The sequence below is a fragment of the Lynx canadensis genome, chromosome C1 (genome assembly GCF_007474595.2).
Source record: "Lynx canadensis isolate LIC74 chromosome C1, mLynCan4.pri.v2, whole genome shotgun sequence".
Taxonomy (NCBI): Eukaryota; Metazoa; Chordata; class Mammalia; order Carnivora; family Felidae; genus Lynx; species Lynx canadensis.
Genome location: NC_044310.1, coordinates 87304363 through 87315814, shown reverse-complemented (window position 1 = coordinate 87315814; position 11452 = coordinate 87304363).

Here is an 11452-nt window from a genome sequence, read left to right as displayed (position 1 = left end):
TAGATTAACAAAAGAATAAAAATTGTGTTTATTATTTTCACATGCACACGGGAGGAGTCTTCAAAAGGAAAATGAAGATCTGAAGAAGCTAATAGGCTGAAAAGCTAATACATCTTTTAAAATAAAGAATGATAAATTGTGGGGATGTGACAAGACAAAGGGGCTTGGACTAGGGGAAGTAAATTGGGGTACAGTAACTAGGAAATATATGGGTGAAACTAACAGAAGATACAGGTTATTTTAGTAGTTTGTTTACAGAATACAGTTGTTTACAGTAGGTTAGTAGTACAGATCCATTTCCTTGTCAACTCCCAGTCTCTGATAATAAGAACGTTTTGTCTCTTCCTGCTAAAGAGACGGTACCTTACTCATGAGAGATTTTACAGTGTGCTTGTAGGCAGAAAGGCAGAGGTCAAAAAGTACCTTCCTGCATGTTCTATTTTTAAAGTGCCATCAGTTGAAAATAACCAATATGTTAAAGTGGCATATTTTGGAGTGGTATGTTCTGAACCCCTTCACACCATGTTGTACATCAAATTTGCTTATTTATAGCATTTTTTTACTCTAATTTTTTTACATTCTCTGTTCAATATGGAAATCAAATCAAGTTATAAACATAATCTTAACCCACTTCTGTTCTTTCATTTTATTATTTTATTGCCTCTGTGATATACATTCCTAAATAGATATCACCTTCTCATTTTTTATGACATGAAATATTTCCTCCATAAAAGATTATAACATTTTCATGTTCACTCTTCAAATACCTGGAAACTTCTTGAAGTTTGATTTTGTAGAAGATAGATATTACAATTGTTCTTACTGCTAATTACGTAATGATGAGTTTGAGAGATAAACAGACAAGAATGTAAATCTTTGTCTGGCTTGCTAAGAAGACTGAACTTCATCTGTAAATACTGGGGATCACTGAATAGTTTTAATTAAAAAGGCAGAATATGACATGATCAGATTAAGGAATAATCCAATTCAATCAGATGTCTATGACATAATTTGGGCAGTAAGAAACACTGATTTGGAGGGAGCATGAGTGGAAGGCAGAAAAAAACATGGATTCTAGCTCTTATTGAGGTCAAGGAATTGCTATTTCCTGAAAGCAAATTTGAGCAATAAAATTTTTAACTATAAGTATACCTACATTTGTTTGAGGCAATTCAATTACTTAAACTATTTACTCTCCTAACTACACTCAAATTACAAAAACAAAAGTATCTACTTAATAAAATTTAGCTAGCCAGATTATGCATTTAACTGACAATTTTGTTTTACAAAGTAGGTTTGTTTGGTGCTCCTAGGGTTGTGTGGACATTTCATGGTGCTGTATTTATAGATCCATACATTTGCTTCATTCATTTACTCCTGTAATTACAACTCTTTTTTTTTAAACCTGGGCACAGTTTTAAATTTAGGTTTAAATGGTGTAGATAAAAGTTTAATCAGTTTTTACCAGCTAAACTCAAACTCATCCTTTCTTTTCAATAGTTATTATTTCTCCTTGACCAAGGTTATGCTCCTTACCATTCTCTTAGACCAGAATGAGTTTCCTACATTACATTATTCAGTCACTCCTACTTAATATGGCATGTGCTGGCTTGCCCTAGCAATTCTCAATGCTTTTCAATGTAGACAAGAGACAGCTAGCTCTCTATAAATGATTCATTTGCTCTTTCCATGGAGCAGAATTGTTGGTTGGCCCCTGGCTTCCCAGCTGCAACTACATTTCCCATCCTCCTTTTTTTCTGGGGGGAGCCAGTGGTATATGGACAGAAGTTATGATTACCACTTCCAAGCTTAATAAACCTTCAAATCTGTCATTCACTCACTTTATCTTTCCCATATGTTGGCTAGATATGGATCCCGAGGGTGAGCTTAGAAGCCACAGACTGAATATGGCAGAGCCTCTATTAGCCTGAGTCATAAATGGCTGCACAGAGCAGAGCTCCCCATTATTCCCGTTGACTTTACTTGGATGAGAAATAAATTTGCATTTTCTTTAACTACTGAGAGTTCATTGCTGATTGGTATAGCAGCTACCCAGTGTTACCTTAAGTCAAATAATACAACAGGGAATTCTGAACCACTGGCTATAGATAGCTTAGGCCCTTAGGTTGAGTCTCCTGTTAAACATATCCTCAGGGCCAGCCATTGAGAAAACTCCAGCCTAACTGTGTTTGCAAATCAGGTTTCTTTAGCATTAGCGTCCACAGGCTCCTTTAAAGAAATATGGAGAGAAAAGGAAAGTAGCGTTGTTGGAAGCACACTATGTAGTTAGTTCTTAAAAGGTCATCTCACTTATTTCTCATAGAAACTCTGAACTGTTCCTATGTGAATAAAATCAAATAAGTCATTTTAAAGTTTAAAAAAAAACCCTGAAGATCAGAGAGATTAAGTGACTTGCTGAAGGTCACAGAGCTATTGGAATTGGAGTTTATACCTAGAATTATATAACCCATGCATGTTCTTTCAACGACGTCACACTGTTTTCCAACAGATAAAGCTCTAAAGATTTGTTTCTCTGAAAAACTGTACCACTTCTTAAAGAGACAAATAAAACTAATTTCAAAAATTCATTCTTCAACAAATACAAGCTCTGAACAAACATTTCAGGGTAGAAATAATGACTATTCAGGGGGACTATAACCCACAACAACCACCATATAAAACAGTGTCATTTCGTTGAAAGATGTGTGTTTCACTAAGATGCAGCCATGCCTGCAATTTTGTTATTATGTATATTCATTGGCTTCAACTTTCAAAGGATTAGGAAAGAGCAATCCCATTTGTAATACTATACACGCACATATCAATAAAAGGACTCCCTGAAGGTAATATAAAAGCCAGTGAAGATTGAAAAACCCTCTCAGAAATACAGATAGAGTCATATGGGGTCACCTGCATTGTCAGAGAGAATATAAATGTATTTGAATGCACTGAATCTGAGAACACTTATAAAATAAATGGTAGGAATATAAATTCAGGACCAAATAGCTATTGTACCAGTGAAATAGGTAATCTAGATTTGCTTTCTGTTGTAACCCTTTTGTGGTTTTATATTGGAAGAGGATAATTGGAAAGGGGGCTTACTTGGTATTGAGGATAGTTAATGAAGCACATTTTCTTTAAAAACCAAAGTAGACACAGAGCCTAAAAAATTCACACATCTGTAACTAATCTATTCAACAATCATACTGGTACAAGAAGAAGAAAAGGATAAGGATAAATAGGAGGATGACGAGATTGGGGAAAAAGACAGAACCAAGGCATATAATTTTAAAAGTAAGTCTAAGATAACTGCCCTCCCTCCCTCCAAAGCCTCACCATTTTATCCTTGAATTCTTGTACTTCACCAATAGTAAACAAAATCCCTTAAGTCTTACCTTACATAAGATCTCTCACAGTTTTATTTTCTGGTTTCCAAACCTACAGAGAAGTAAATTGGAGGACTGACTGAAACTACAATGATGTCCATGAGACAGGCCAGCATGACAACAAAGGAAAAAGAGGAAAAAAAAAAACCTATGAAAACAATACTTACATGTCCCCAAATTGGAGATACTTGGTACCATTAACAAAGGCACAGATTGTTAAGCGTTTGACTCTTGATTTTGGCACAGTCATGACCTTGTGGTTTGTGGGATCAAGTCCCACATTAGGCTTTGTGCTGACAGTGCAGAGCCTGCTTAAGTTTCTCTCTCTGCCTCTCTCTCTCTCTCTCTCTCTCTCTCTCTCTTCCTCTCTCTCTCTCTCTCCCTCTCAAAATAAATAAACTTAAAAAAATTAAAAGAAAGACATAAGCAGCTTTTGTATGCCCGAGAGCATTATTCTATTAGGAAATACATTATTGTTTCCACTGATGAAACTTAATCTTCAAGGAAAATTAAAATATTTAAGTGTTTTTTTGAGGGGAGATCGGGATATATACTTTTATGTACTTTAAAAGATCTACATTTCTTCCTTTATTCAACCAATATATATTTAGCATTTTCTATTACAGATACTGTCCTTACTGTTGGAACTTTATTATCAAAAAGAAAGAGAGATGCAAACCAAGAAACTTAACTATACAGAACTAATGGTTACCAAAAGGGAGGTGGGGGAGGGGGAATGGGCTAAACAGGTGATAAAGATTAAGGAATGCATGTGTTGTGATGAGCACCAGGTGTTGTATTGAAATGTTGAATCACTATTTTGTATACCTGAATATTATACCTAATATTACATGTATAGTAACTAACAGGAATTTAAATAAAACTGTAAAAAATAGTAAGACAGATAGACCCTGCACCCTAACATATTAGGGTTTGGATAATGGGAAAATTATAATTCTGTTTTATAAATACTATTATCCTGATGCACATGATGCAGAACCAAAAAATTAGTATCCCGTGGCACCTTCATGCAAATTAGAAAAAGGCATTTCTTTCTCCTTGAACACAATGGAACATCATGGAACATAGCTTGGTGAATGGATTACAGGCTGCATTTCACTCATTCTCTACCAGGTGCCCTTGTGTGGGAATGACCTGCTCTAACAAATGTCACAGGGTACTGGGAATAATGAGAGCATGTAATACAGTCTGGAAGTTGTAGAGGAGGATTTTACAAGTAATAATATCTGTGGGAGAGAAGAATCAAGAATGAGAATTATTATAATACAGGGAATGAAGCATTGTAATGAAAGTATATACAGGGAGTATATGCATCAGGAAACATCTATCCCATATTGGGGACACTTCACTTTGAGACACCTGTGATGAGCCTGGAAGGACCATTAACATATAGCCAAGTAAATAAGGAGTAAAATACATTCTAAACAGAAAAAGCATTTTTCCCTTTAACGTTTGTGCTTAACGTTTGTGTATTAAAGAGTAATATAATCGGTAATACAATTTAAAATATTCCAGTTTCCCATAACCCTTGTAGTCCTTTTAATATTTCAAATATTACTTACTATACCAAAATATATAGACATCTATGCCAAATTCTGAATATAATCAATACAGTAATATTTAACTTTGAATGTAATTGGAAATAAGAAAATCCAGTTTGTATTTGGATGGTTTGACTTATCAGTGACAGCCAAAAGAGGAAGGGCTGATTCTGCATGGTATCTGCTTCCACTCATGTTTTTATTTTAAAATATGTAAGAAACTCTTGCAAAAGCAAAAATTGTACTGGGCAAAGTTAAACAAACAAGGAAATTTTTATTCAGGGTTATTGCAATAGAGAAGAGAGATCAGAATGCATTCTAAACTCAACTCCATTTAGGGGCGCCTGGGTGGCGCAGTCGGTTAAGCGTCCGACTTCAGCCAGGTCACGATCTCGCGGTCCGTGAGTTCGAGCCCCGCGTCAGGCTCTGGGCTGATGGCTCAGAGCCTGGAGCCTGTTTCCGGTTCTGTGTCTCCCTCTCTCTCTGCCCCTCCCCCGTTCATGCTCTGTCTCTCTCTGTCCCAAAAATAAATAAACGTTGAAAAAAAAATTAAAAAAAAAAAAAAAACTCAACTCCATTGAAATTGAAGGTGTGATGGCCTAGCTTTTAAGTGCTAGGGTGAGCTAGTGAAAAAGTACTGGGGTACCTTGTGGGGGAGGAGAATGATCAATGGCATGTGTGGGTTATTTCTGAATTTGTGAATGCTTTTCTCTGTGGTTAAACCATCTCTGTGAGCTAACTGGTGCCTAGGCAAGTTAGACTCCTACCCTCCCACAGAGACTGGAAGATAAAGGAACTCTCTTCCTTGATGTTTACATTTAAAAAAAAAATGGCTCCTGGGTCCTTAGGGAAGACATTCCTTGGTTTCAATACTGGCAAGAGGCTTTTAAAATTTTTTCATATATATCAAAGGGGTGGAGAAAGAATTTACAACCATACATTTTCTAAGGAAATGGTTTGAGAAAAGGGAAGTCAGGGTCTAGAGTCAGGAAGAAACATATCTGAACTTTAATAAAGCTGAGGGAAATATTAAGGCTGTCTTGGTGAATCCAATTCTACCCACGGTTCGAAGTTTAGATCAAGTCACTTTGTTCATGAAGAGTCAAGAACGTAGGATTTCCTAAAACATATATTTTTGATTCTCTCTTTGAAATGTAAAAACTATATCCATTACTTTGCCTATTAAGTATAAAGTTTATTTGGTTTGAATATCCAGTGAAATGGACAAAACACATTATACTTGTTAAATAAAAAACAAATCTGGAATTAGGTAAGGAGAGATTTTATTCCAAAAAATGACTGCAATAGTTGGAGATGAACTATTGCAATGGAGAGAATGCTTCCATGTTAAGATCCTAAAGCATCTCAAAGGTCAGGCAGAAAAGACAGAGTAAGTAAAGATAGAAAGAACAGGGTATGGGGAGAATGGTATGAGATGGTGTGACAGGACAGTTGAGCAGAAAATAGGCATTGTTGTATGATCCAACATTTGCTTAACTTCTAGATACTTGCTTAAAATCAAGAGTGGGTCAAAGTTCAGGGGCCTGGGGGTAAGGAAAGAAGCCTGATTAAAGTTTGGTCGAGTAACCTTTGGAGGATATTTTGTTTATATGTGTTGGTTGGGACAAACAATCATTTAGCTTTGTAATAGGTAAATCATAAGTCATATTCGAATCTTAGCTAAAGCAAACAGGGAAGAATAGTTCTTTGCAATATGCCATTTCCTAGATCACAAAATTGTGGCAGGGTGTTCAACCATCAAGATTTCCCAGGAGCACAGGCTCAGTTAAGTTTCAACATTCTCATATTAAAGCCTAGGCATAAGAATATAATATATTTTTATCATTTGACATTTGAATCCATAAATTTGAATTGGTAAATAAACAAAATTGAACCAACAATGAATTAATCTCACATCCAAAACTTCTAAAAGTAAATAAACCAAGAAATGTAATTCTTACTTCTGATATCACAGCATTGGAGAAGTTAGCGCAATTCAAGTTAAGACTCCTTCAATGACCAGGAGTTGTATGGAACACTTAAACATGTCTGAGCCTTCATTATAGCTTGAAACATTGGAAGTGGAATTGCATTGATCTAGTTTCACTGAGGGCCTGAGATTCAAACTTAATTTTCAAAATTGCCTCTACCTAAGCATCGGTCCCTGGGGCCAAGAGGGACAACAAAACTGAATCGTGCTGTTAGTGGAGCCATTAAGATCACCTCCAACAATACTTATATTAAAATGTTTACATTTTGATATAAAATCTTTCTATTCATGTCCCTCACACCACCTACCACTCTACTGAATTTTCCTTTTTCTCTTAGTCTATGGTAAAAAGTCTTTATCAAAAATCATAGCACAAATAAAGTTTTAGCTCACTATTTACATAATGACTGTCACTTGTATTGTTCTTCTTAAGTATATTTAATTATTGGACCTTCATATCTCTTTTTATATATTTGTGCAAAATTTTGATGATTAGACTAGAAATTCCTTACATATGAGAGTTAACTTCTGAAATCTTTCTCAAAATCAATTACAGTTATTTGAAAAAAATAAAGATGTCATTTATTGTCTAGTTTTTACATATGTTTCATAAACTTGCCTCATTAGTATATCTTTAGATATTTTCTGATATTTGATCAATTAATATGTTATATTACTTACAAACATAGAGTATTAGAAAGCATCAGACACTAAAGTTTTGTATAATTCAATTCACTCATTTCACTGAGGAGGAATTTGAGATCCGGAGAGATCAAGTTTTTGCCTCAGTAACTCGTTGGGTGGCATGTGATAAACAATTTTGATCACTACTTAAGTAATAATGCTCATCATTTCTTCATTTACTTAAAGGGTTCCTGACCCCCCAAATGGTTCAGAAGTATTCACCTGGATGATTTCCAAGGGCCTTCACCCTTCTCACATGATTTAAGTACCATTTTGCTCTATATACATATTCATGTGAGAAGTTCAGCTAACTATTTAAGTAATTCAAATTGTAATTGTTTAGATAACTCAGTTCAAAGTGTCAAAGTATCTGGAAAAATCGCACCAATTCTTTAATTTATAATTAAATCTACCTTTGATGAAGCATTGTTGTATAATAAATGTTTCTCCCCAGACCAAAATGCTTTACAATTATAAGACATGAATGATTGTTTGCAAGATTAAGCCCTTCAGGCCATAGATAACCCACTGCAATCTCAGTCACAGGAGATGCCAGACAAATGCTTCTGCATCAGTAGGAGTCAGGACTAATTTGAGGACTCATGCAAGCAAAGAAAGGCATATTTACTTCCAGAGGAACACAGAGACATAATTAGATATTTGCATGTAACACTTAACCCTTGAGTGTGCTTTTCAGTTAATTATTTAAAATTATTGAACTGCTATTTCATCACGGACTAAAAATAAGTACAGGTGTACACAGTTCATACCTTAAGGAAACAGTTATAAATAAAATATTATAGAAATGCAAACTTCATAGATATGAAAATTGAACAAAATTAAATGATAACTTGCAAGATTTGATCTTGCTTTGTCTCTATTATGAGGGCTTGCTTGTCAACATAAAATCATTTGAAAAACAAAATAAAACAAACAAACAACAGAAACATCTGGTTTACCTATTATCTATTGATTATAAAGTGTTTGGGATAATATGGATCAATGGTTTTTTTAAGTGTTTTGAAGTCTTACATCATGTGTAGGAAGGTAGGGGTAAATCTTCATCAAATGTGTGTGTGTGTGTGTGTGTGTGTGTGTATGGCAAGATTTTGCACACATTTTGTAGTATCATTTATTAATTCCAATTAGGATTAATATAATAACTATTGAATTGACCTAGATAAAACACTTAACGTCTCTGAGGATTAGTTCCATTTTCTATAAAAGTTATGGTAGATCAAAGAAGACTAATTTGGAATGCAGGGAAAAAAATCTACTTTTCTTTTGGTTTTAATAATAGACTTCCTTGTGATCTTCATTCTTTAAGAAAAACATTCTATTAGGCTTCAGTAGAGGGTTAAAAGAAGATTATTTTTAATTTCACTTTTGAAACTGAGTCAGAATTATTACGTTTTCAGCTGTCTGTGAAATATGAAGTTGAAAATGTTCAGTCTTTGTCTTCAAAGAGCTTACAATTGAATATTAGAATCAACCATGTGAATAATTATATTACTGGATAAATTAAATTAAGAAATACAATCATATGGAATCATAAAACAAAGAGTGAACTCATTCTAGAGAATATGAAATAATTACTAACAAAAATGATAAGAATATTGGCTACTGAACTGTATTTACAATATAAAGTAGAGTGAAAAGGCTGGTTAGGGAATGGCATGGAATGCAGGATACAAAGTTTACAAAGAATTAGTGTATGTTTGAGTGCTTTTGAAAAACAAACTTGTTAGAGTCCAAAGAAAAAAGCTCAGAATAGTTAGCTCTGCATGATGTTAAAAAAATTATTCTGACCTTTATTGAAATGGTAAAGAAGACTTTATTCCAGACTGTTGTAATGGGTCTAAGTATCAAGAGTATTGCACTCAAGGAGAGATCAAGCTTGACTCTATATACAACAAAAACAAGGGGGATCTATAGCCAGGGAATAGGTTGTGGGAAAGGATCACTGGGTGGAAAGTTACTAAGAGGGGACATCAGGGGAAGAGGAATTCTTGCTAAACTGACCAAACAGGATTCATGTTGAAGGCAGGCCAGCAGAAGCAGATATCACAGGTGGGGAGATTCTCTAAACTGAATTAGCAGGATTCTTGCTAAAACTGGACTCCAAAAAGATGAACACAGAACCCTCAGATCAAGGCCTAGTCAAGAAAAGGGTTCAGAGGAGTCTGACTAAAGTTTGGTCAAGGAGAGTCTTTGTCACAGTCAAGTGGCAGGGATGGCAGAAGTAGTTGAGTACAAAGGAGCAGAAGGGAATATTTGGGGTAATAGGATTGTTTTGTATCTGGATTGCAGTAGTACTTACACAACTCTATGTATTTGTTAACATTACAGAACTGCACATTAAAATGGGTGTATTTTCATGTAATTTATACACCTCAATAAACATACAGAAAGCCAAAAAAATCAAATGTATAAAATGTATAAATGTATAAATGTATCAAATGTATAAAATACCCCAAAGTATCACAAATGCGCATATGCGCACACACACACGCACACTGAGAACTGCTTTGCCACCCAGCAGGCAGATGACCTATTCATAATTCAGGACAGCAGAAAGATATAGAGTCTCCAAAAGGTAAACAAAGGCTGATTTTGGCCCAATTAAAGAAATACTGATAATTAAAATATCACAATAGAGTATAACTAGTGGTTCAATGACACTTCATCATAAATATTGTAGGAGGGGATTTGAACATACAATTGGGAATCTTACTGGATAAACTAAATCTCTTCAATATCCAAGTTTCTGTAATTTGATGATTTTAATATCTTTCCATTAATGAAAAGGGTAAGTGCTGCTGGTTTGTCAAGTGCTCTCCAGAGGGAATCAGAAGTAAGCAAAGGACATAAGCAGGGGACAGAAAATAAAAATAAGCTTGGAGCACTCCAAAAGATCTTTCCAGTTCTATTGGTTGTAAAACATTATGCAAAGTTGGAGGGAGAGAAAAAAGGAAAAATATGAATCATGCATGTTAGTATCCTACCTCCTAAGAGGAGTGTACAAAACCTACCGTTGTATTCAGAGGAGGTTGTAAGAGTAACATCTTTTTTTTTTTTTTTTTTTTTCCCCTGGACATTTTGGCTCTTGTTTGTTTTCTGTTCTATATTTTTACTGTTTTCCTTTTATGTTATAATGGACAAAGAAGCTATGTATACACGGTAACTACATCATTCAAATGATTACAGTAACTAAGATTTGACATTTTTATGCTCAATGACTTAACCCATTATCTGAGTAATAAATATTCGTAAATGAATATGGTTATAAATTGTAAGTTCAAAATATTTATCAATCAACTGCAAACAAAATAATTCAGCAGAGAATTATCAGAAGCTTTACTCTTATGATTCCTAAACACAAAGATGAACTATTGCTTATTATCTAAACTTGTGATTTTTTTTGTATCTTACCAACATTCTTTAATGCAAACAGAAGTTGATATAATCTTCCTTCTTAATTACCTTCCATTACTAGAGGCATGATACAATTCCTGAAAACTAAGCCTTCTTATCTGTTTTTCATGTAATTGTTGACATAATTGGAAACTTTTCCTTTTGAAAATCGGTGTTGATTTCCCCCATCGTTTAATTACAGTTCCCTGAATTGGATCCTCTTTTCTATTTTCAATTTTCAATATTACACACACATACATAAAACATAAACACACATGTCTTTTAAGGAAAAAAAATAGTTGCATTCTTTAGAATATAGTTGAGTCAATCAGAATGCATGTAATATATGTAGAATAGCACATAGCATAGAAGATATAATTTAATAATGATATTTTTATCTTGACCAAAATATATTT